Source organism: Schistocerca piceifrons, unplaced genomic scaffold, assembly GCF_021461385.2.
Source record: "Schistocerca piceifrons isolate TAMUIC-IGC-003096 unplaced genomic scaffold, iqSchPice1.1 HiC_scaffold_1693, whole genome shotgun sequence".
Classification (NCBI taxonomy): domain Eukaryota; kingdom Metazoa; phylum Arthropoda; class Insecta; order Orthoptera; family Acrididae; genus Schistocerca; species Schistocerca piceifrons.
Genome location: NW_025727560.1, coordinates 84,464 through 109,043, shown reverse-complemented (window position 1 = coordinate 109,043; position 24,580 = coordinate 84,464). Strand labels below are relative to the sequence as shown.

Below are 24,580 nucleotides of genomic sequence, written 5' to 3'. Positions count from 1 at the left end.
AGGCGCTGACGTATTTCAGAACATATCTGCCTATTCGTACTGTTTTGTCGTTTTCAAAGACTTCCTGGCGAACTTGGTTAGCACATTCTCCCTCAAACTGAGACATTTACTGCAATTTCGTACCTTATGGTCACTACAGTAGTTTAAAATGCTTAAGCAAGAATCTTTGTCACAACAGAACGGTGGTATGGAAAGAGGGCGGTATAAAAAAAAAAAAAGTAAATGAAGGGGAGCCAACAGCACGTGGTGTTCCCAGGCGGTCAACCATCCAAGTACTAACCACGCCCGATGTTGCTTAACTTCGGTGATCGGACGAGAACCGGTGTACTCAACATGGTATGGCCGTTGGCGCCCATATAATGTAGGCGCATGGCAGAATTCGCATTCGGTTCTTATCCCAACACACACAAAATCTTACTTTTCGGTCGAAAGCAGCCGCATTTTTTTTTATTGACAATTCGTCACGTTAGCGCGAACGCAATCCTGAGTTCCAAAACTTATGAGCCGGAAGGACGTGCTTCGTGTATTTTTTTTTTGTGAGCTTTATAAATTTATTTATTAACATTACATCGTTACAAGCTAACAACTTTACAACATAAAACATGAACAGAATTGTAATTTTAAGCACTTCCTTCCGCAATCCGACGTGCCAGCAGAGCGACTGCCGAACTAGCGGGCGCGCCGCCGTGTGTGTGAGACGCGCAGCTTCTCGTTGCACCTCCTGTCATCCGCTTGGCGCGTGCAGCCTTCGACACTCGCGGAAGACGCATCTTGTCCCTGGCGTCCAGCGCAGGAGGGCTGGCGCGCGGCCGGCCGGCGTGTGGCCTGTGCGGGGTGTGGCAGTGTCTTGTTGGAGGGCGCCACTGCTGGCGATGTGAGCTTCCTCGCCTCGCCTCGCCTCGCCTCAGACGAGGTGTTTGCGTAATTTGCAGTGCATTCGCACCATTCCTGTCCCTGTGCCTGTCCCCGTCCCGACTTGTCCCGACTTTGCTCGACTGCCGCTCGCTGCCGCTCGGGTCGTGGCCCATATAACAGCGCAAGCACAAGAAACGTCTGCAGGAGATGAGGAGACGAGACGAGACGACTAAAGAATAACTTTATGATTACATATCGAAGTAGGAATTGTACACCGCTACACAACAACAGGCGCTGACGTATTTCAGAACATATCTGCCTATTCGTACTGTTTTGTCGTTTTCAAAGACTTCCTGGCGAACTTGGTTAGCACATTCTCCCTCAAACTGAGACATTTACTGCAATTTCGTACCTTATGGTCACTACAGTAGTTTAAAATGCTTAAGCAAGAATCTTTGTCACAACAGAACGGTGGTATGGAAAGAGGGCGGTATAAAAAAAAAAAAAGTAAATGAAGGGGAGCCAACAGCACGTGGTGTTCCCAGGCGGTCACCCATCCAAGTACTAACCACGCCCGATGTTGCTTAACTTCGGTGATCGGACGAGAACCGGTGTACTCAACATGGTATGGCCGTTGGCGCCCATATAATGTAGGCGCATGGCAGAATTCGCATTCGGTTCTTATCCCAACACACACAAAATCTTACTTTTCGGTCGAAAGCAGCCGCATTTTTTTTTATTGACAATTCGTCACGTTAGCGCGAACGCAATCCTGAGTTCCTAAACTTATGAGCCGGAAGGACGTGCTTCGTGTATTTTTTTTTTTGTGAGCTTTATAAATTTATTTATTAACATTACATCGTTACAAGCTAACAACTTTACAACATAAAACATGAACAGAATTGTAATTTTAAGCACTTCCTTCCGCAATCCGACGTGCCAGCAGAGCGACTGCCGAACTAGCGGGCGCGCCGCCGTGTGTGTGAGACGCGCAGCTTCTCGTTGCACCTCCTGTCATCCGCTTGGCGCGTGCAGCCTTCGACACTCGCGGAAGACGCATCTTGTCCCTGGCGTCCAGCGCAGGAGGGCTGGCGCGCGGCCGGCCGGCGTGTGGCCTGTGCGGGGTGTGGCAGTGTCTTGTTGGAGGGCGCCACTGCTGGCGATGTGAGCTTCCTCGCCTCGCCTCGCCTCGCCTCAGACGAGGTGTTTGCGTAATTTGCAGTGCATTCGCACCATTCCTGTCCCTGTGCCTGTCCCCGTCCCGACTTGTCCCGACTTTGCTCGACTGCCGCTCGCTGCCGCTCGGGTCGTGGCCCATATAACAGCGCAAGCACAAGAAACGTCTGCAGGAGATGAGGAGACGAGACGAGACGACTAAAGAATAACTTTATGATTACATATCGAAGTAGGAATTGTACACCGCTACACAACAACAGGCGCTGACGTATTTCAGAACATATCTGCCTATTCGTACTGTTTTGTCGTTTTCAAAGACTTCCTGGCGAACTTGGTTAGCACATTCTCCCTCAAACTGAGACATTTACTGCAATTTCGTACCTTATGGTCACTACAGTAGTTTAAAATGCTTAAGCAAGAATCTTTGTCACAACAGAACGGTGGTATGGAAAGAGGGCGGTATAAAAAAAAAAAAAGTAAATGAAGGGGAGCCAACAGCACGTGGTGTTCCCAGGCGGTCACCCATCCAAGTACTAACCACGCCCGATGTTGCTTAACTTCGGTGATCGGACGAGAACCGGTGTACTCAACATGGTATGGCCGTTGGCGCCCATATAATGTAGGCGCATGGCAGAATTCGCATTCGGTTCTTATCCCAACACACACAAAATCTTACTTTTCGGTCGAAAGCAGCCGCATTTTTTTTTATTGACAATTCGTCACGTTAGCGCGAACGCAATCCTGAGTTCCAAAACTTATGAGCCGGAAGGACGTGCTTCGTGTATTTTTTTTTGTGAGCTTTATAAATTTATTTATTAACATTACATCGTTACAAGCTAACAACTTTACAACATAAAACATGAACAGAATTGTAATTTTAAGCACTTCCTTCCGCAATCCGACGTGCCAGCAGAGCGACTGCCGAACTAGCGGGCGCGCCGCCGTGTGTGTGAGACGCGCAGCTTCTCGTTGCACCTCCTGTCATCCGCTTGGCGCGTGCAGCCTTCGACACTCGCGGAAGACGCATCTTGTCCCTGGCGTCCAGCGCAGGAGGGCTGGCGCGCGGCCGGCCGGCGTGTGGCCTGTGCGGGGTGTGGCAGTGTCTTGTTGGAGGGCGCCACTGCTGGCGATGTGAGCTTCCTCGCCTCGCCTCGCCTCGCCTCAGACGAGGTGTTTGCGTAATTTGCAGTGCATTCGCACCATTCCTGTCCCTGTGCCTGTCCCCGTCCCGACTTGTCCCGACTTTGCTCGACTGCCGCTCGCTGCCGCTCGGGTCGTGGCCCATATAACAGCGCAAGCACAAGAAACGTCTGCAGGAGATGAGGAGACGAGACGAGACGACTAAAGAATAACTTTATGATTACATATCGAAGTAGGAATTGTACACCGCTACACAACAACAGGCGCTGACGTATTTCAGAACATATCTGCCTATTCGTACTGTTTTGTCGTTTTCAAAGACTTCCTGGCGAACTTGGTTAGCACATTCTCCCTCAAACTGAGACATTTACTGCAATTTCGTACCTTATGGTCACTACAGTAGTTTAAAATGCTTAAGCAAGAATCTTTGTCACAACAGAACGGTGGTATGGAAAGAGGGCGGTATAAAAAAAAAAAAAGTAAATGAAGGGGAGCCAACAGCACGTGGTGTTCCCAGGCGGTCAACCATCCAAGTACTAACCACGCCCGATGTTGCTTAACTTCGGTGATCGGACGAGAACCGGTGTACTCAACATGGTATGGCCGTTGGCGCCCATATAATGTAGGCGCATGGCAGAATTCGCATTCGGTTCTTATCCCAACACACACAAAATCTTACTTTTCGGTCGAAAGCAGCCGCATTTTTTTTTATTGACAATTCGTCACGTTAGCGCGAACGCAATCCTGAGTTCCAAAACTTATGAGCCGGAAGGACGTGCTTCGTGTATTTTTTTTTTGTGAGCTTTATAAATTTATTTATTAACATTACATCGTTACAAGCTAACAACTTTACAACATAAAACATGAACAGAATTGTAATTTTAAGCACTTCCTTCCGCAATCCGACGTGCCAGCAGAGCGACTGCCGAACTAGCGGGCGCGCCGCCGTGTGTGTGAGACGCGCAGCTTCTCGTTGCACCTCCTGTCATCCGCTTGGCGCGTGCAGCCTTCGACACTCGCGGAAGACGCATCTTGTCCCTGGCGTCCAGCGCAGGAGGGCTGGCGCGCGGCCGGCCGGCGTGTGGCCTGTGCGGGGTGTGGCAGTGTCTTGTTGGAGGGCGCCACTGCTGGCGATGTGAGCTTCCTCGCCTCGCCTCGCCTCGCCTCAGACGAGGTGTTTGCGTAATTTGCAGTGCATTCGCACCATTCCTGTCCCTGTGCCTGTCCCCGTCCCGACTTGTCCCGACTTTGCTCGACTGCCGCTCGCTGCCGCTCGGGTCGTGGCCCATATAACAGCGCAAGCACAAGAAACGTCTGCAGGAGATGAGGAGACGAGACGAGACGACTAAAGAATAACTTTATGATTACATATCGAAGTAGGAATTGTACACCGCTACACAACAACAGGCGCTGACGTATTTCAGAACATATCTGCCTATTCGTACTGTTTTGTCGTTTTCAAAGACTTCCTGGCGAACTTGGTTAGCACATTCTCCCTCAAACTGAGACATTTACTGCAATTTCGTACCTTATGGTCACTACAGTAGTTTAAAATGCTTAAGCAAGAATCTTTGTCACAACAGAACGGTGGTATGGAAAGAGGGCGGTATAAAAAAAAAAAAAGTAAATGAAGGGGAGCCAACAGCACGTGGTGTTCCCAGGCGGTCACCCATCCAAGTACTAACCACGCCCGATGTTGCTTAACTTCGGTGATCGGACGAGAACCGGTGTACTCAACATGGTATGGCCGTTGGCGCCCATATAATGTAGGCGCATGGCAGAATTCGCATTCGGTTCTTATCCCAACACACACAAAATCTTACTTTTCGGTCGAAAGCAGCCGCATTTTTTTTTATTGACAATTCGTCACGTTAGCGCGAACGCAATCCTGAGTTCCAAAACTTATGAGCCGGAAGGACGTGCTTCGTGTATTTTTTTTTGTGAGCTTTATAAATTTATTTATTAACATTACATCGTTACAAGCTAACAACTTTACAACATAAAACATGAACAGAATTGTAATTTTAAGCACTTCCTTCCGCAATCCGACGTGCCAGCAGAGCGACTGCCGAACTAGCGGGCGCGCCGCCGTGTGTGTGAGACGCGCAGCTTCTCGTTGCACCTCCTGTCATCCGCTTGGCGCGTGCAGCCTTCGACACTCGCGGAAGACGCATCTTGTCCCTGGCGTCCAGCGCAGGAGGGCTGGCGCGCGGCCGGCCGGCGTGTGGCCTGTGCGGGGTGTGGCAGTGTCTTGTTGGAGGGCGCCACTGCTGGCGATGTGAGCTTCCTCGCCTCGCCTCGCCTCGCCTCAGACGAGGTGTTTGCGTAATTTGCAGTGCATTCGCACCATTCCTGTCCCTGTGCCTGTCCCCGTCCCGACTTGTCCCGACTTTGCTCGACTGCCGCTCGCTGCCGCTCGGGTCGTGGCCCATATAACAGCGCAAGCACAAGAAACGTCTGCAGGAGATGAGGAGACGAGACGAGACGACTAAAGAATAACTTTATGATTACATATCGAAGTAGGAATTGTACACCGCTACACAACAACAGGCGCTGACGTATTTCAGAACATATCTGCCTATTCGTACTGTTTTGTCGTTTTCAAAGACTTCCTGGCGAACTTGGTTAGCACATTCTCCCTCAAACTGAGACATTTACTGCAATTTCGTACCTTATGGTCACTACAGTAGTTTAAAATGCTTAAGCAAGAATCTTTGTCACAACAGAACGGTGGTATGGAAAGAGGGCGGTATAAAAAAAAAAAAAGTAAATGAAGGGGAGCCAACAGCACGTGGTGTTCCCAGGCGGTCACCCATCCAAGTACTAACCACGCCCGATGTTGCTTAACTTCGGTGATCGGACGAGAACCGGTGTACTCAACATGGTATGGCCGTTGGCGCCCATATAATGTAGGCGCATGGCAGAATTCGCATTCGGTTCTTATCCCAACACACACAAAATCTTACTTTTCGGTCGAAAGCAGCCGCATTTTTTTTTATTGACAATTCGTCACGTTAGCGCGAACGCAATCCTGAGTTCCAAAACTTATGAGCCGGAAGGACGTGCTTCGTGTATTTTTTTTTGTGAGCTTTATAAATTTATTTATTAACATTACATCGTTACAAGCTAACAACTTTACAACATAAAACATGAACAGAATTGTAATTTTAAGCACTTCCTTCCGCAATCCGACGTGCCAGCAGAGCGACTGCCGAACTAGCGGGCGCGCCGCCGTGTGTGTGAGACGCGCAGCTTCTCGTTGCACCTCCTGTCATCCGCTTGGCGCGTGCAGCCTTCGACACTCGCGGAAGACGCATCTTGTCCCTGGCGTCCAGCGCAGGAGGGCTGGCGCGCGGCCGGCCGGCGTGTGGCCTGTGCGGGGTGTGGCAGTGTCTTGTTGGAGGGCGCCACTGCTGGCGATGTGAGCTTCCTCGCCTCGCCTCGCCTCGCCTCAGACGAGGTGTTTGCGTAATTTGCAGTGCATTCGCACCATTCCTGTCCCTGTGCCTGTCCCCGTCCCGACTTGTCCCGACTTTGCTCGACTGCCGCTCGCTGCCGCTCGGGTCGTGGCCCATATAACAGCGCAAGCACAAGAAACGTCTGCAGGAGATGAGGAGACGAGACGAGACGACTAAAGAATAACTTTATGATTACATATCGAAGTAGGAATTGTACACCGCTACACAACAACAGGCGCTGACGTATTTCAGAACATATCTGCCTATTCGTACTGTTTTGTCGTTTTCAAAGACTTCCTGGCGAACTTGGTTAGCACATTCTCCCTCAAACTGAGACATTTACTGCAATTTCGTACCTTATGGTCACTACAGTAGTTTAAAATGCTTAAGCAAGAATCTTTGTCACAACAGAACGGTGGTATGGAAAGAGGGCGGTATAAAAAAAAAAAAAGTAAATGAAGGGGAGCCAACAGCACGTGGTGTTCCCAGGCGGTCACCCATCCAAGTACTAACCACGCCCGATGTTGCTTAACTTCGGTGATCGGACGAGAACCGGTGTACTCAACATGGTATGGCCGTTGGCGCCCATATAATGTAGGCGCATGGCAGAATTCGCATTCGGTTCTTATCCCAACACACACAAAATCTTACTTTTCGGTCGAAAGCAGCCGCATTTTTTTTTATTGACAATTCGTCACGTTAGCGCGAACGCAATCCTGAGTTCCAAAACTTATGAGCCGGAAGGACGTGCTTCGTGTATTTTTTTTTGTGAGCTTTATAAATTTATTTATTAACATTACATCGTTACAAGCTAACAACTTTACAACATAAAACATGAACAGAATTGTAATTTTAAGCACTTCCTTCCGCAATCCGACGTGCCAGCAGAGCGACTGCCGAACTAGCGGGCGCGCCGCCGTGTGTGTGAGACGCGCAGCTTCTCGTTGCACCTCCTGTCATCCGCTTGGCGCGTGCAGCCTTCGACACTCGCGGAAGACGCATCTTGTCCCTGGCGTCCAGCGCAGGAGGGCTGGCGCGCGGCCGGCCGGCGTGTGGCCTGTGCGGGGTGTGGCAGTGTCTTGTTGGAGGGCGCCACTGCTGGCGATGTGAGCTTCCTCGCCTCGCCTCGCCTCGCCTCAGACGAGGTGTTTGCGTAATTTGCAGTGCATTCGCACCATTCCTGTCCCTGTGCCTGTCCCCGTCCCGACTTGTCCCGACTTTGCTCGACTGCCGCTCGCTGCCGCTCGGGTCGTGGCCCATATAACAGCGCAAGCACAAGAAACGTCTGCAGGAGATGAGGAGACGAGACGAGACGACTAAAGAATAACTTTATGATTACATATCGAAGTAGGAATTGTACACCGCTACACAACAACAGGCGCTGACGTATTTCAGAACATATCTGCCTATTCGTACTGTTTTGTCGTTTTCAAAGACTTCCTGGCGAACTTGGTTAGCACATTCTCCCTCAAACTGAGACATTTACTGCAATTTCGTACCTTATGGTCACTACAGTAGTTTAAAATGCTTAAGCAAGAATCTTTGTCACAACAGAACGGTGGTATGGAAAGAGGGCGGTATAAAAAAAAAAAAAGTAAATGAAGGGGAGCCAACAGCACGTGGTGTTCCCAGGCGGTCACCCATCCAAGTACTAACCACGCCCGATGTTGCTTAACTTCGGTGATCGGACGAGAACCGGTGTACTCAACATGGTATGGCCGTTGGCGCCCATATAATGTAGGCGCATGGCAGAATTCGCATTCGGTTCTTATCCCAACACACACAAAATCTTACTTTTCGGTCGAAAGCAGCCGCATTTTTTTTTATTGACAATTCGTCACGTTAGCGCGAACGCAATCCTGAGTTCCAAAACTTATGAGCCGGAAGGACGTGCTTCGTGTATTTTTTTTTGTGAGCTTTATAAATTTATTTATTAACATTACATCGTTACAAGCTAACAACTTTACAACATAAAACATGAACAGAATTGTAATTTTAAGCACTTCCTTCCGCAATCCGACGTGCCAGCAGAGCGACTGCCGAACTAGCGGGCGCGCCGCCGTGTGTGTGAGACGCGCAGCTTCTCGTTGCACCTCCTGTCATCCGCTTGGCGCGTGCAGCCTTCGACACTCGCGGAAGACGCATCTTGTCCCTGGCGTCCAGCGCAGGAGGGCTGGCGCGCGGCCGGCCGGCGTGTGGCCTGTGCGGGGTGTGGCAGTGTCTTGTTGGAGGGCGCCACTGCTGGCGATGTGAGCTTCCTCGCCTCGCCTCGCCTCGCCTCAGACGAGGTGTTTGCGTAATTTGCAGTGCATTCGCACCATTCCTGTCCCTGTGCCTGTCCCCGTCCCGACTTGTCCCGACTTTGCTCGACTGCCGCTCGCTGCCGCTCGGGTCGTGGCCCATATAACAGCGCAAGCACAAGAAACGTCTGCAGGAGATGAGGAGACGAGACGAGACGACTAAAGAATAACTTTATGATTACATATCGAAGTAGGAATTGTACACCGCTACACAACAACAGGCGCTGACGTATTTCAGAACATATCTGCCTATTCGTACTGTTTTGTCGTTTTCAAAGACTTCCTGGCGAACTTGGTTAGCACATTCTCCCTCAAACTGAGACATTTACTGCAATTTCGTACCTTATGGTCACTACAGTAGTTTAAAATGCTTAAGCAAGAATCTTTGTCACAACAGAACGGTGGTATGGAAAGAGGGCGGTATAAAAAAAAAAAAAGTAAATGAAGGGGAGCCAACAGCACGTGGTGTTCCCAGGCGGTCACCCATCCAAGTACTAACCACGCCCGATGTTGCTTAACTTCGGTGATCGGACGAGAACCGGTGTACTCAACATGGTATGGCCGTTGGCGCCCATATAATGTAGGCGCATGGCAGAATTCGCATTCGGTTCTTATCCCAACACACACAAAATCTTACTTTTCGGTCGAAAGCAGCCGCATTTTTTTTTATTGACAATTCGTCACGTTAGCGCGAACGCAATCCTGAGTTCCAAAACTTATGAGCCGGAAGGACGTGCTTCGTGTATTTTTTTTTGTGAGCTTTATAAATTTATTTATTAACATTACATCGTTACAAGCTAACAACTTTACAACATAAAACATGAACAGAATTGTAATTTTAAGCACTTCCTTCCGCAATCCGACGTGCCAGCAGAGCGACTGCCGAACTAGCGGGCGCGCCGCCGTGTGTGTGAGACGCGCAGCTTCTCGTTGCACCTCCTGTCATCCGCTTGGCGCGTGCAGCCTTCGACACTCGCGGAAGACGCATCTTGTCCCTGGCGTCCAGCGCAGGAGGGCTGGCGCGCGGCCGGCCGGCGTGTGGCCTGTGCGGGGTGTGGCAGTGTCTTGTTGGAGGGCGCCACTGCTGGCGATGTGAGCTTCCTCGCCTCGCCTCGCCTCGCCTCAGACGAGGTGTTTGCGTAATTTGCAGTGCATTCGCACCATTCCTGTCCCTGTGCCTGTCCCCGTCCCGACTTGTCCCGACTTTGCTCGACTGCCGCTCGCTGCCGCTCGGGTCGTGGCCCATATAACAGCGCAAGCACAAGAAACGTCTGCAGGAGATGAGGAGACGAGACGAGACGACTAAAGAATAACTTTATGATTACATATCGAAGTAGGAATTGTACACCGCTACACAACAACAGGCGCTGACGTATTTCAGAACATATCTGCCTATTCGTACTGTTTTGTCGTTTTCAAAGACTTCCTGGCGAACTTGGTTAGCACATTCTCCCTCAAACTGAGACATTTACTGCAATTTCGTACCTTATGGTCACTACAGTAGTTTAAAATGCTTAAGCAAGAATCTTTGTCACAACAGAACGGTGGTATGGAAAGAGGGCGGTATAAAAAAAAAAAAAGTAAATGAAGGGGAGCCAACAGCACGTGGTGTTCCCAGGCGGTCACCCATCCAAGTACTAACCACGCCCGATGTTGCTTAACTTCGGTGATCGGACGAGAACCGGTGTACTCAACATGGTATGGCCGTTGGCGCCCATATAATGTAGGCGCATGGCAGAATTCGCATTCGGTTCTTATCCCAACACACACAAAATCTTACTTTTCGGTCGAAAGCAGCCGCATTTTTTTTTATTGACAATTCGTCACGTTAGCGCGAACGCAATCCTGAGTTCCAAAACTTATGAGCCGGAAGGACGTGCTTCGTGTATTTTTTTTTGTGAGCTTTATAAATTTATTTATTAACATTACATCGTTACAAGCTAACAACTTTACAACATAAAACATGAACAGAATTGTAATTTTAAGCACTTCCTTCCGCAATCCGACGTGCCAGCAGAGCGACTGCCGAACTAGCGGGCGCGCCGCCGTGTGTGTGAGACGCGCAGCTTCTCGTTGCACCTCCTGTCATCCGCTTGGCGCGTGCAGCCTTCGACACTCGCGGAAGACGCATCTTGTCCCTGGCGTCCAGCGCAGGAGGGCTGGCGCGCGGCCGGCCGGCGTGTGGCCTGTGCGGGGTGTGGCAGTGTCTTGTTGGAGGGCGCCACTGCTGGCGATGTGAGCTTCCTCGCCTCGCCTCGCCTCGCCTCAGACGAGGTGTTTGCGTAATTTGCAGTGCATTCGCACCATTCCTGTCCCTGTGCCTGTCCCCGTCCCGACTTGTCCCGACTTTGCTCGACTGCCGCTCGCTGCCGCTCGGGTCGTGGCCCATATAACAGCGCAAGCACAAGAAACGTCTGCAGGAGATGAGGAGACGAGACGAGACGACTAAAGAATAACTTTATGATTACATATCGAAGTAGGAATTGTACACCGCTACACAACAACAGGCGCTGACGTATTTCAGAACATATCTGCCTATTCGTACTGTTTTGTCGTTTTCAAAGACTTCCTGGCGAACTTGGTTAGCACATTCTCCCTCAAACTGAGACATTTACTGCAATTTCGTACCTTATGGTCACTACAGTAGTTTAAAATGCTTAAGCAAGAATCTTTGTCACAACAGAACGGTGGTATGGAAAGAGGGCGGTATAAAAAAAAAAAAAGTAAATGAAGGGGAGCCAACAGCACGTGGTGTTCCCAGGCGGTCACCCATCCAAGTACTAACCACGCCCGATGTTGCTTAACTTCGGTGATCGGACGAGAACCGGTGTACTCAACATGGTATGGCCGTTGGCGCCCATATAATGTAGGCGCATGGCAGAATTCGCATTCGGTTCTTATCCCAACACACACAAAATCTTACTTTTCGGTCGAAAGCAGCCGCATTTTTTTTTATTGACAATTCGTCACGTTAGCGCGAACGCAATCCTGAGTTCCAAAACTTATGAGCCGGAAGGACGTGCTTCGTGTATTTTTTTTTGTGAGCTTTATAAATTTATTTATTAACATTACATCGTTACAAGCTAACAACTTTACAACATAAAACATGAACAGAATTGTAATTTTAAGCACTTCCTTCCGCAATCCGACGTGCCAGCAGAGCGACTGCCGAACTAGCGGGCGCGCCGCCGTGTGTGTGAGACGCGCAGCTTCTCGTTGCACCTCCTGTCATCCGCTTGGCGCGTGCAGCCTTCGACACTCGCGGAAGACGCATCTTGTCCCTGGCGTCCAGCGCAGGAGGGCTGGCGCGCGGCCGGCCGGCGTGTGGCCTGTGCGGGGTGTGGCAGTGTCTTGTTGGAGGGCGCCACTGCTGGCGATGTGAGCTTCCTCGCCTCGCCTCGCCTCGCCTCAGACGAGGTGTTTGCGTAATTTGCAGTGCATTCGCACCATTCCTGTCCCTGTGCCTGTCCCCGTCCCGACTTGTCCCGACTTTGCTCGACTGCCGCTCGCTGCCGCTCGGGTCGTGGCCCATATAACAGCGCAAGCACAAGAAACGTCTGCAGGAGATGAGGAGACGAGACGAGACGACTAAAGAATAACTTTATGATTACATATCGAAGTAGGAATTGTACACCGCTACACAACAACAGGCGCTGACGTATTTCAGAACATATCTGCCTATTCGTACTGTTTTGTCGTTTTCAAAGACTTCCTGGCGAACTTGGTTAGCACATTCTCCCTCAAACTGAGACATTTACTGCAATTTCGTACCTTATGGTCACTACAGTAGTTTAAAATGCTTAAGCAAGAATCTTTGTCACAACAGAACGGTGGTATGGAAAGAGGGCGGTATAAAAAAAAAAAAAGTAAATGAAGGGGAGCCAACAGCACGTGGTGTTCCCAGGCGGTCAACCATCCAAGTACTAACCACGCCCGATGTTGCTTAACTTCGGTGATCGGACGAGAACCGGTGTACTCAACATGGTATGGCCGTTGGCGCCCATATAATGTAGGCGCATGGCAGAATTCGCATTCGGTTCTTATCCCAACACACACAAAATCTTACTTTTCGGTCGAAAGCAGCCGCATTTTTTTTTTTTATTGACAATTCGTCACGTTAGCGCGAACGCAATCCTGAGTTCCAAAACTTATGAGCCGGAAGGACGTGCTTCGTGTTTTTTTTTTTTTTGTGAGCTTTATAAATTTATTTATTAACATTACATCGTTACAAGCTAACAACTTTACAACATAAAACACGAACAGAATTGTAATTGTAAGCACTTCCTTCCGCAATCCGACGTGCCAGCAGAGCGACTGCCGAACTAGCGGGCGCGCCGCCGTGTGTGTGAGACGCGCAGCTTCTCGTTGCACCTCCTGTCATCCGCTTGGCGCGTGCAGCCTTCGACACTCGCGGAAGACGCATCTTGTCCCTGGTGTCCAGCGCAGGAGGGCTGGCGCGCGGCCGACCGGCGTAGGGCCTGTGCGGGGTGTGGCACAGTCTTGTTGGAGGGCGCCACTGCTGGCGATGTGAGCTTCCTCGCCTCGCCTCGCCTCGCCTCAGACGAGGTGTTTGCGTAATTTGCAGTGCATTCGCACCATTCCTGTCCCTGTGCCTGTCCCCGTCCCGACTTGTCCCGACTTTGCTCGACTGCCGCTCGCTGCCGCTCGGGTCGTGGCCCATATAACAGCGCAAGCACAAGAAACGTCTGCAGGAGATGAGGAGACGAGACGAGACGACTAAAGAATAACTTTATGATTACATATCGAAGTAGGAATTGTACACCGCTACACAACAACAGGCGCTGACGTATTTCAGAACATATCTGCCTATTCGTACTGTTTTGTCGTTTTCAAAGACTTCCTGGCGAACTTGGTTAGCACATTCTCCCTCAAACTGAGACATTTACTGCAATTTCGTACCTTATGGTCACTACAGTAGTTTAAAATGCTTAAGCAAGAATCTTTGTCACAACAGAACGGTGGTATGGAAAGAGGGCGGTATAAAAAAAAAAAAAGTAAATGAAGGGGAGCCAACAGCACGTGGTGTTCCCAGGCGGTCACCCATCCAAGTACTAACCACGCCCGATGTTGCTTAACTTCGGTGATCGGACGAGAACCGGTGTACTCAACATGGTATGGCCGTTGGCGCCCATATAATGTAGGCGCATGGCAGAATTCGCATTCGGTTCTTATCCCAACACACACAAAATCTTACTTTTCGGTCGAAAGCAGCCGCATTTTTTTTTATTGACAATTCGTCACGTTAGCGCGAACGCAATCCTGAGTTCCAAAACTTATGAGCCGGAAGGACGTGCTTCGTGTATTTTTTTTTGTGAGCTTTATAAATTTATTTATTAACATTACATCGTTACAAGCTAACAACTTTACAACATAAAACATGAACAGAATTGTAATTTTAAGCACTTCCTTCCGCAATCCGACGTGCCAGCAGAGCGACTGCCGAACTAGCGGGCGCGCCGCCGTGTGTGTGAGACGCGCAGCTTCTCGTTGCACCTCCTGTCATCCGCTTGGCGCGTGCAGCCTTCGACACTCGCGGAAGACGCATCTTGTCCCTGGCGTCCAGCGCAGGAGGGCTGGCGCGCGGCCGGCCGGCGTGTGGCCTGTGCGGGGTGTGGCAGTGTCTTGTTGGAGGGCGCCACTGCTGGCGATGTGAGCTTCCTCGCCTCGCCTCGCCTCGCCTCAGACGAGGTGTTTGCGTAATTTGCAGTGCATTCGCACCATTCCTGTCCCTGTGCCTGTCCCCGTCCCGACTTGTCCCGACTTTGCTCGACTGCCGCTCGCTGCCGCTCGGGTCGTGGCCCATATAACAGCGCAAGCACAAGAAACGTCTGCAGGAGATGAGGAGACGAGACGAGACGACTAAAGAATAACTTTATGATTACATATCGAAGTAGGAATTGTACACCGCTACACAACAACAGGCGCTGACGTATTTCAGAACATATCTGCCTATTCGTACTGTTTTGTCGTTTTCAAAGACTTCCTGGCGAACTTGGTTAGCACATTCTCCCTCAAACTGAGACATTTACTGCAATTTCGTACCTTATGGTCACTACAGTAGTTTAAAATGCTTAAGCAAGAATCTTTGTCACAACAGAACGGTGGTATGGAAAGAGGGCGGTATAAAAAAAAAAAAAGTAAATGAAGGGGAGCCAACAGCACGTGGTGTTCCCAGGCGGTCAACCATCCAAGTACTAACCACGCCCGATGTTGCTTAACTTCGGTGATCGGACGAGAACCGGTGTACTCAACATGGTATGGCCGTTGGCGCCCATATAATGTAGGCGCATGGCAGAATTCGCATTCGGTTCTTATCCCAACACACACAAAATCTTACTTTTCGGTCGAAAGCAGCCGCATTTTTTTTTATTGACAATTCGTCACGTTAGCGCGAACGCAATCCTGAGTTCCAAAACTTATGAGCCGGAAGGACGTGCTTCGTGTATTTTTTTTTTGTGAGCTTTATAAATTTATTTATTAACATTACATCGTTACAAGCTAACAACTTTACAACATAAAACACGAACAGAATTGTAATTTTAAGCACTTCCTTCCGCAATCCGACGTGCCAGCAGAGCGACTGCCGAACTAGCGGGCGCGCCGCCGTGTGTGTGAGACGCGCAGCTTCTCGTTGCACCTCCTGTCATCCGCTTGGCGCGTGCAGCCTTCGACACTCGCGGAAGACGCATCTTGTCCCTGGCGTCCAGCGCAGGAGGGCTGGCGCGCGGCCGGCCGGCGTGTGGCCTGTGCGGGGTGTGGCAGTGTCTTGTTGGAGGGCGCCACTGCTGGCGATGTGAGCTTCCTCGCCTCGCCTCGCCTCGCCTCAGACGAGGTGTTTGCGTAATTTGCAGTGCATTCGCACCATTCCTGTCCCTGTGCCTGTCCCCGTCCCGACTTGTCCCGACTTTGCTCGACTGCCGCTCGCTGCCGCTCGGGTCGTGGCCCATATAACAGCGCAAGCACAAGAAACGTCTGCAGGAGATGAGGAGACGAGACGAGACGACTAAAGAATAACTTTATGATTACATATCGAAGTAGGAATTGTACACCGCTACACAACAACAGGCGCTGACGTATTTCAGAACATATCTGCCTATTCGTACTGTTTTGTCGTTTTCAAAGACTTCCTGGCGAACTTGGTTAGCACATTCTCCCTCAAACTGAGACATTTACTGCAATTTCGTACCTTATGGTCACTACAGTAGTTTAAAATGCTTAAGCAAGAATCTTTGTCACAACAGAACGGTGGTATGGAAAGAGGGCGGTATAAAAAAAAAAAAAGTAAATGAAGGGGAGCCAACAGCACGTGGTGTTCCCAGGCGGTCACCCATCCAAGTACTAACCACGCCCGATGTTGCTTAACTTCGGTGATCGGACGAGAACCGGTGTACTCAACATGGTATGGCCGTTGGCGCCCATATAATGTAGGCGCATGGCAGAATTCGCATTCGGTTCTTATCCCAACACACACAAAATCTTACTTTTCGGTCGAAAGCAGCCGCATTTTTTTTTATTGACAATTCGTCACGTTAGCGCGAACGCAATCCTGAGTTCCAAAACTTATGAGCCGGAAGGACGTGCTTCGTGTATTTTTTTTTGTGAGCTTTATAAATTTATTTATTAACATTACATCGTTACAAGCTAACAACTTTACAACATAAAACATGAACAGAATTGTAATTTTAAGCACTTCCTTCCGCAATCCGACGTGCCAGCAGAGCGACTGCCGAACTAGCGGGCGCGCCGCCGTGTGTGTGAGACGCGCAGCTTCTCGTTGCACCTCCTGTCATCCGCTTGGCGCGTGCAGCCTTCGACACTCGCGGAAGACGCATCTTGTCCCTGGCGTCCAGCGCAGGAGGGCTGGCGCGCGGCCGGCCGGCGTGTGGCCTGTGCGGGGTGTGGCAGTGTCTTGTTGGAGGGCGCCACTGCTGGCGATGTGAGCTTCCTCGCCTCGCCTCGCCTCGCCTCAGACGAGGTGTTTGCGTAATTTGCAGTGCATTCGCACCATTCCTGTCCCTGTGCCTGTCCCCGTCCCGACTTGTCCCGACTTTGCTCGACTGCCGCTCGCTGCCGCTCGGGTCGTGGCCCATATAACAGCGCAAGCACAAGAAACGTCTGCAGGAGATGAGGAGACGAGACGAGACGACTAAAGAATAACTTTATGATTACATATCGAAGTAGGAATTGTACACCGCTACACAACAACAGGCGCTGACGTATTTCAGAACATATCTGCCTATTCGTACTGTTTTGTCGTTTTCAAAGACTTCCTGGCGAACTTGGTTAGCACATTCTCCCTCAAACTGAGACATTTACTGCAATTTCGTACCTTATGGTCACTACAGTAGTTTAAAATGCTTAAGCAAGAATCTTTGTCACAACAGAACGGTGGTATGGAAAGAGGGCGGTATAAAAAAAAAAAAAGTAAATGAAGGGGAGCCAACAGCACGTGGTGTTCCCAGGCGGTCACCCATCCAAGTACTAACCACGCCCGATGTTGCTTAACTTCGGTGATCGGACGAGAACCGGTGTACTCAACATGGTATGGCCGTTGGCGCCCATATAATGTAGGCGCATGGCAGAATTCGCATTCGGTTCTTATCCCAACACACACAAAATCTTACTTTTCGGTCGAAAGCAGCCGCATTTTTTTTTATTGACAATTCGTCACGTTAGCGCGAACGCAATCCTGAGTTCCAAAACTTATGAGCCGGAAGGACGTGCTTCGTGTATTTTTTTTTGTGAGCTTTATAAATTTATTTATTAACATTACATCGTTACAAGCTAACAACTTTACAACATAAAACATGAACAGAATTGTAATTTTAAGCACTTCCTTCCGCAATCCGACGTGCCAGCAGAGCGACTGCCGAACTAGCGGGCGCGCCGCCGTGTGTGTGAGACGCGCAGCTTCTCGTTGCACCTCCTGTCATCCGCTTGGCGCGTGCAGCCTTCGACACTCGCGGAAGACGCATCTTGTCCCTGGCGTCCAGCGCAGGAGGGCTGGCGCGCGGCCGGCCGGCGTGTGGCCTGTGCGGGGTGTGGCAGTGTCTTGTTGGAGGGCGCCACTGCTGGCGATGTGAGCTTCCTCGCCTCGCCTCGCCTCGCCTCGCCTCAGACGAGGTGTTTGCGTAATTTGCAGTGCATTCGCACCATTCCTGTCCCTGTGCCTGTCCCCGTCCCGACTTGTCCCGACTTTGCTCGACTGCCGCTCGCTGCCGCTCGGGTCGTGGCCCATATAACAGCGCAAGCACAAGAAACGTCTGCAGGAGATGAGGAGACGAGACGAGACGACTAAAGAATAACTTTATGATTACATATCGAAGTAGGAATTGTACACCGCTACACAACAACAGGCGCTGACGTATTTCAGAACATATCTGCCTATTCGTACTGTTTTGTCGTTTTCAAAGACTTCCTGGCGAACTTGGTTAGCACATTCTCCCTCAAACTGAGACATTTACTGCAATTTCGTACCTTATGGTCACTACAGTAGTTTAAAATGCTTAAGCAAGAATCTTTGTCACAACAGAACGGTGGTATGGAAAGAGGGCGGTATAAAAAAAAAAAAAGTAAATGAAGGGGAGCCAACAGCACGTGGTGTTCCCAGGCGGTCACCCATCCAAGTACTAACCACGCCCGATGTTGCTTAACTTCGGTGATCGGACGAGAACCGGTGTACTCAACATGGTATGGCCGTTGGCGCCCATATAATGTAGGCGCATGGCAGAATTCGCATTCGGTTCTTATCCCAACACACACAAAATCTTACTTTTCGGTCGAAAGCAGCCGCATTTTTTTTTATTGACAATTCGTCACGTTAGCGCGAACGCAATCCTGAGTTCCAAAACTTATGAGCCGGAAGGACGTGCTTCGTGTATTTTTTTTTGTGAGCTTTATAAATTTATTTATTAACATTACATCGTTACAAGCTAACAACTTTACAACATAAAACATGAACAGAATTGTAATTTTAAGCACTTCCTTCCGCAATCCGACGTGCCAGCAGAGCGACTGCCGAACTAGCGGGCGCGCCGCCGTGTGTGTGAGACGCGCAGCTTCTCGTTGCACCTCCTGTCATCCGCTTGGCGCGTGCAGCCTTCGACACTCGCGGAAGACGCATCTTGTCCCTGGCGTCCAGCGCAGGAGGGCTGGCGCGCGGCCGGCCGGCGTGTGGCCTGTGCGGGGTGTGGCAGTGTCTTGTTGGAGGGCGCCACTGCTGGCGATGTGAGCTTCCTCGCCTCGCCTCGCCTCGCCTCAGACGAGGTGTTTGCGTAATTTGCAGTGCATTCGCACCATTCCTGTCCCTGTGCCTGTCCCCGTCCCGACTTGTCCCGACTTTGCTCGACTGCCGCTCGCTGCCGCTCGGGTCGTGGCCCATATAACAGCGCAAGCACAAGAAACGTCTGCAGGAGATGAGGAGACGAGACGAGACGACTAAAGAATAACTTTATGATTACATATCGAAGTAGGAATTGTACACCGCTACACAACAACAGGCGCTGACGTATTTCAGAACATATCTGCCTATTCGTACTGTTTTGTCGTTTTCAAAGACTTCCTGGCGAACTTGGTTAGCACATTCTCCCTCAAACTGAGACATTTACTGCAATTTCGTACCTTATGGTCACTACAGTAGTTTAAAATGCTTAAGCAAGAATCTTTGTCACAACAGAACGGTGGTATGGAAAGAGGGCGGTATAAAAAAAAAAAAAGTAAATGAAGGGGAGCCAACAGCACGTGGTGTTCCCAGGCGGTCACCCATCCAAGTACTAACCACGCCCGATGTTGCTTAACTTCGGTGATCGGACGAGAACCGGTGTACTCAACATGGTATGGCCGTTGGCGCCCATATAAAGTTGGCGCATGGCAGAATTCGCATTCGGTTCTTATCCCAACACACACAAAATCTTACTTTTCGGTCGAAAGCAGCCGCATTTTTTTTTTTTATTGACAATTCGTCACGTTAGCGCGAACGCAATCCTGAGTTCCAAAACTTATGAGCCGGAAGGACGTGCTTCGTGTTTTTTTTTTTTTTGTGAGCTTTATAAATTTATTTATTAACATTACATCGTTACAAGCTAACAACTTTACAACATAAAACACGAACAGAATTGTAATTGTAAGCACTTCCTTCCGCAATCCGACGTGCCAGCAGAGCGACTGCCGAACTAGCGGGCGCGCCGCCGTGTGTGTGAGACGCGCAGCTTCTCGTTGCACCTCCTGTCATCCGCTTGGCGCGTGCAGCCTTCGACACTCGCGGAAGACGCATCTTGTCCCTGGTGTCCAGCGCAGGAGGGCTGGCGCGCGGCCGACCGGCGTAGGGCCTGTGCGGGGTGTGGCACAGTCTTGTTGGAGGGCGCCACTGCTGGCGATGTGAGCTTCCTCGCCTCGCCTCGCCTCGCCTCAGACGAGGTGTTTGCGTAATTTGCAGTGCATTCGCACCATTCCTGTCCCTGTGCCTGTCCCCGTCCCGACTTGTCCCGACTTTGCTCGACTGCCGCTCGCTGCCGCTCGGGTCGTGGCCCATATAACAGCGCAAGCACAAGAAACGTCTGCAGGAGATGAGGAGACGAGACGAGACGACTAAAGAATAACTTTATGATTACATATCGAAGTAGGAATTGTACACCGCTACACAACAACAGGCGCTGACGTATTTCAGAACATATCTGCCTATTCGTACTGTTTTGTCGTTTTCAAAGACTTCCTGGCGAACTTGGTTAGCACATTCTCCCTCAAACTGAGACATTTACTGCAATTTCGTACCTTATGGTCACTACAGTAGTTTAAAATGCTTAAGCAAGAATCTTTGTCACAACAGAACGGTGGTATGGAAAGAGGGCGGTATAAAAAAAAAAAAAGTAAATGAAGGGGAGCCAACAGCACGTGGTGTTCCCAGGCGGTCACCCATCCAAGTACTAACCACGCCCGATGTTGCTTAACTTCGGTGATCGGACGAGAACCGGTGTACTCAACATGGTATGGCCGTTGGCGCCCATATAATGTAGGCGCATGGCAGAATTCGCATTCGGTTCTTATCCCAACACACACAAAATCTTACTTTTCGGTCGAAAGCAGCCGCATTTTTTTTTATTGACAATTCGTCACGTTAGCGCGAACGCAATCCTGAGTTCCAAAACTTATGAGCCGGAAGGACGTGCTTCGTGTATTTTTTTTTGTGAGCTTTATAAATTTATTTATTAACATTACATCGTTACAAGCTAACAACTTTACAACATAAAACATGAACAGAATTGTAATTTTAAGCACTTCCTTCCGCAATCCGACGTGCCAGCAGAGCGACTGCCGAACTAGCGGGCGCGCCGCCGTGTGTGTGAGACGCGCAGCTTCTCGTTGCACCTCCTGTCATCCGCTTGGCGCGTGCAGCCTTCGACACTCGCGGAAGACGCATCTTGTCCCTGGCGTCCAGCGCAGGAGGGCTGGCGCGCGGCCGGCCGGCGTGTGGCCTGTGCGGGGTGTGGCAGTGTCTTGTTGGAGGGCGCCACTGCTGGCGATGTGAGCTTCCTCGCCTCGCCTCGCCTCGCCTCAGACGAGGTGTTTGCGTAATTTGCAGTGCATTCGCACCATTCCTGTCCCTGTGCCTGTCCCCGTCCCGACTTGTCCCGACTTTGCTCGACTGCCGCTCGCTGCCGCTCGGGTCGTGGCCCATATAACAGCGCAAGCACAAGAAACGTCTGCAGGAGATGAGGAGACGAGACGAGACGACTAAAGAATAACTTTATGATTACATATCGAAGTAGGAATTGTACACCGCTACACAACAACAGGCGCTGACGTATTTCAGAACATATCTGCCTATTCGTACTGTTTTGTCGTTTTCAAAGACTTCCTGGCGAACTTGGTTAGCACATTCTCCCTCAAACTGAGACATTTACTGCAATTTCGTACCTTATGGTCACTACAGTAGTTTAAAATGCTTAAGCAAGAATCTTTGTCACAACAGAACGGTGGTATGGAAAGAGGGCGGTATAAAAAAAAAAAAAGTAAATGAAGGGGAGCCAACAGCACGTGGTGTTCCCAGGCGGTCACCCATCCAAGTACTAACCACGCCCGATGTTGCTTAACTTCGGTGATCGGACGAGAACCGGTGTACTCAACATGGTATGGCCGTTGGCGCCCATATAAAGTTGGCGCATGGCAGAATTCGCATTCGGTTCTTATCCCAACACACACAAAATCTTACTTTTCGGTCGAAAGCAGCCGCATTTTTTTTTTTTATTGACAATTCGTCACGTTAGCGCGAACGCAATCCTGAGTTCCAAAACTTATGAGCCGGAAGGACGTGCTTCGTGTTTTTTTTTTTTTTGTGAGCTTTATAAATTTATTTATTAACATTACATCGTTACAAGCTAACAACTTTACAACATAAAACACGAACAGAATTGTAATTGTAAGCACTTCCTTCCGCAATCCGACGTGCCAGCAGAGCGACTGCCGAACTAGCGGGCGCGCCGCCGTGTGTGTGAGACGCGCAGCTTCTCGTTGCACCTCCTGTCATCCGCTTGGCGCGTGCAGCCTTCGACACTCGCGGAAGACGCATCTTGTCCCTGGTGTCCAGCGCAGGAGGGCTGGCGCGCGGCCGACCGGCGTAGGGCCTGTGCGGGGTGTGGCACAGTCTTGTTGGAGGGCGCCACTGCTGGCGATGTGAGCTTCCTCGCCTCGCCTCGCCTCGCCTCAGACGAGGTGTTTGCGTAATTTGCAGTGCATTCGCACCATTCCTGTCCCTGTGCCTGTCCCCGTCCCGACTTGTCCCGACTTTGCTCGACTGCCGCTCGCTGCCGCTCGGGTCGTGGCCCATATAACAGCGCAAGCACAAGAAACGTCTGCAGGAGATGAGGAGACGAGACGAGACGACTAAAGAATAACTTTATGATTACATATCGAAGTAGGAATTGTACACCGCTACACAACAACAGGCGCTGACGTATTTCAGAACATATCTGCCTATTCGTACTGTTTTGTCGTTTTCAAAGACTTCCTGGCGAACTTGGTTAGCACATTCTCCCTCAAACTGAGACATTTACTGCAATTTCGTACCTTATGGTCACTACAGTAGTTTAAAATGCTTAAGCAAGAATCTTTGTCACAACAGAACGGTGGTATGGAAAGAGGGCGGTATAAAAAAAAAAAAAGTAAATGAAGGGGAGCCAACAGCACGTGGTGTTCCCAGGCGGTCACCCATCCAAGTACTAACCACGCCCGATGTTGCTTAACTTCGGTGATCGGACGAGAACCGGTGTACTCAACATGGTATGGCCGTTGGCGCCCATATAATGTAGGCGCATGGCAGAATTCGCATTCGGTTCTTATCCCAACACACACAAAATCTTACTTTTCGGTCGAAAGCAGCCGCATTTTTTTTTATTGACAATTCGTCACGTTAGCGCGAACGCAATCCTGAGTTCCAAAACTTATGAGCCGGAAGGACGTGCTTCGTGTATTTTTTTTTGTGAGCTTTATAAATTTATTTATTAACATTACATCGTTACAAGCTAACAACTTTACAACATAAAACATGAACAGAATTGTAATTTTAAGCACTTCCTTCCGCAATCCGACGTGCCAGCAGAGCGACTGCCGAACTAGCGGGCGCGCCGCCGTGTGTGTGAGACGCGCAGCTTCTCGTTGCACCTCCTGTCATCCGCTTGGCGCGTGCAGCCTTCGACACTCGCGGAAGACGCATCTTGTCCCTGGCGTCCAGCGCAGGAGGGCTGGCGCGCGGCCGGCCGGCGTGTGGCCTGTGCGGGGTGTGGCAGTGTCTTGTTGGAGGGCGCCACTGCTGGCGATGTGAGCTTCCTCGCCTCGCCTCGCCTCGCCTCGCCTCAGACGAGGTGTTTGCGTAATTTGCAGTGCATTCGCACCATTCCTGTCCCTGTGCCTGTCCCCGTCCCGACTTGTCCCGACTTTGCTCGACTGCCGCTCGCTGCCGCTCGGGTCGTGGCCCATATAACAGCGCAAGCACAAGAAACGTCTGCAGGAGATGAGGAGACGAGACGAGACGACTAAAGAATAACTTTATGATTACATATCGAAGTAGGAATTGTACACCGCTACACAACAACAGGCGCTGACGTATTTCAGAACATATCTGCCTATTCGTACTGTTTTGTCGTTTTCAAAGACTTCCTGGCGAACTTGGTTAGCACATTCTCCCTCAAACTGAGACATTTACTGCAATTTCGTACCTTATGGTCACTACAGTAGTTTAAAATGCTTAAGCAAGAATCTTTGTCACAACAGAACGGTGGTATGGAAAGAGGGCGGTATAAAAAAAAAAAAAGTAAATGAAGGGGAGCCAACAGCACGTGGTGTTCCCAGGCGGTCACCCATCCAAGTACTAACCACGCCCGATGTTGCTTAACTTCGGTGATCGGACGAGAACCGGTGTACTCAACATGGTATGGCCGTTGGCGCCCATATAATGTAGGCGCATGGCAGAATTCGCATTCGGTTCTTATCCCAACACACACAAAATCTTACTTTTCGGTCGAAAGCAGCCGCATTTTTTTTTATTGACAATTCGTCACGTTAGCGCGAACGCAATCCTGAGTTCCAAAACTTATGAGCCGGAAGGACGTGCTTCGTGTATTTTTTTTTGTGAGCTTT

General features: G+C 50.1%; 22 non-coding genes across 22 annotated transcripts; all 22 read right to left on the bottom strand.

The window, feature by feature from the left end:
* Positions 1-231: 231 nt before the first annotated feature.
* LOC124737199 lies at positions 232-350 on the bottom strand. Its single transcript, XR_007009558.1, has one exon. It is a non-coding gene; the product is annotated as a 5S ribosomal RNA (ribosomal RNA).
* Positions 351-1,375: 1,025 nt separating this feature from the next.
* LOC124737192 lies at positions 1,376-1,494 on the bottom strand. Its single transcript, XR_007009552.1, has one exon. It is a non-coding gene; the product is annotated as a 5S ribosomal RNA (ribosomal RNA).
* Positions 1,495-2,520: 1,026 nt separating this feature from the next.
* LOC124737191 lies at positions 2,521-2,639 on the bottom strand. Its single transcript, XR_007009551.1, has one exon. It is a non-coding gene; the product is annotated as a 5S ribosomal RNA (ribosomal RNA).
* Positions 2,640-3,663: 1,024 nt separating this feature from the next.
* On the bottom strand, positions 3,664-3,782 carry LOC124737198. Its single transcript, XR_007009557.1, has one exon. It is a non-coding gene; the product is annotated as a 5S ribosomal RNA (ribosomal RNA).
* A 1,025-nt stretch (positions 3,783-4,807) lies between these two features.
* Positions 4,808-4,926, bottom strand: LOC124737189. The gene has a single exon (XR_007009549.1). It is a non-coding gene; the product is annotated as a 5S ribosomal RNA (ribosomal RNA).
* A 1,024-nt stretch (positions 4,927-5,950) lies between these two features.
* On the bottom strand, positions 5,951-6,069 carry LOC124737188. Its single transcript, XR_007009548.1, has one exon. It is a non-coding gene; the product is annotated as a 5S ribosomal RNA (ribosomal RNA).
* A 1,024-nt stretch (positions 6,070-7,093) lies between these two features.
* LOC124737187 lies at positions 7,094-7,212 on the bottom strand. Its single transcript, XR_007009547.1, has one exon. It is a non-coding gene; the product is annotated as a 5S ribosomal RNA (ribosomal RNA).
* Positions 7,213-8,236: 1,024 nt separating this feature from the next.
* Positions 8,237-8,355, bottom strand: LOC124737185. The gene has a single exon (XR_007009546.1). It is a non-coding gene; the product is annotated as a 5S ribosomal RNA (ribosomal RNA).
* Positions 8,356-9,379: 1,024 nt separating this feature from the next.
* Positions 9,380-9,498, bottom strand: LOC124737184. Its single transcript, XR_007009545.1, has one exon. It is a non-coding gene; the product is annotated as a 5S ribosomal RNA (ribosomal RNA).
* Positions 9,499-10,522: 1,024 nt separating this feature from the next.
* On the bottom strand, positions 10,523-10,641 carry LOC124737183. The gene has a single exon (XR_007009544.1). It is a non-coding gene; the product is annotated as a 5S ribosomal RNA (ribosomal RNA).
* Positions 10,642-11,665: 1,024 nt separating this feature from the next.
* On the bottom strand, positions 11,666-11,784 carry LOC124737182. Its single transcript, XR_007009543.1, has one exon. It is a non-coding gene; the product is annotated as a 5S ribosomal RNA (ribosomal RNA).
* Positions 11,785-12,808: 1,024 nt separating this feature from the next.
* Positions 12,809-12,927, bottom strand: LOC124737196. Its single transcript, XR_007009556.1, has one exon. It is a non-coding gene; the product is annotated as a 5S ribosomal RNA (ribosomal RNA).
* A 1,030-nt stretch (positions 12,928-13,957) lies between these two features.
* LOC124737181 lies at positions 13,958-14,076 on the bottom strand. The gene has a single exon (XR_007009542.1). It is a non-coding gene; the product is annotated as a 5S ribosomal RNA (ribosomal RNA).
* A 1,024-nt stretch (positions 14,077-15,100) lies between these two features.
* On the bottom strand, positions 15,101-15,219 carry LOC124737195. The gene has a single exon (XR_007009555.1). It is a non-coding gene; the product is annotated as a 5S ribosomal RNA (ribosomal RNA).
* A 1,025-nt stretch (positions 15,220-16,244) lies between these two features.
* On the bottom strand, positions 16,245-16,363 carry LOC124737180. The gene has a single exon (XR_007009541.1). It is a non-coding gene; the product is annotated as a 5S ribosomal RNA (ribosomal RNA).
* Positions 16,364-17,387: 1,024 nt separating this feature from the next.
* LOC124737179 lies at positions 17,388-17,506 on the bottom strand. The gene has a single exon (XR_007009540.1). It is a non-coding gene; the product is annotated as a 5S ribosomal RNA (ribosomal RNA).
* Positions 17,507-18,535: 1,029 nt separating this feature from the next.
* LOC124737177 lies at positions 18,536-18,654 on the bottom strand. The gene has a single exon (XR_007009538.1). It is a non-coding gene; the product is annotated as a 5S ribosomal RNA (ribosomal RNA).
* A 1,024-nt stretch (positions 18,655-19,678) lies between these two features.
* Positions 19,679-19,797, bottom strand: LOC124737176. The gene has a single exon (XR_007009537.1). It is a non-coding gene; the product is annotated as a 5S ribosomal RNA (ribosomal RNA).
* Positions 19,798-20,827: 1,030 nt separating this feature from the next.
* LOC124737174 lies at positions 20,828-20,946 on the bottom strand. Its single transcript, XR_007009536.1, has one exon. It is a non-coding gene; the product is annotated as a 5S ribosomal RNA (ribosomal RNA).
* A 1,024-nt stretch (positions 20,947-21,970) lies between these two features.
* Positions 21,971-22,089, bottom strand: LOC124737173. The gene has a single exon (XR_007009535.1). It is a non-coding gene; the product is annotated as a 5S ribosomal RNA (ribosomal RNA).
* Positions 22,090-23,119: 1,030 nt separating this feature from the next.
* On the bottom strand, positions 23,120-23,238 carry LOC124737172. The gene has a single exon (XR_007009534.1). It is a non-coding gene; the product is annotated as a 5S ribosomal RNA (ribosomal RNA).
* A 1,029-nt stretch (positions 23,239-24,267) lies between these two features.
* LOC124737171 lies at positions 24,268-24,386 on the bottom strand. Its single transcript, XR_007009533.1, has one exon. It is a non-coding gene; the product is annotated as a 5S ribosomal RNA (ribosomal RNA).
* Positions 24,387-24,580: the final 194 nt, after the last annotated feature.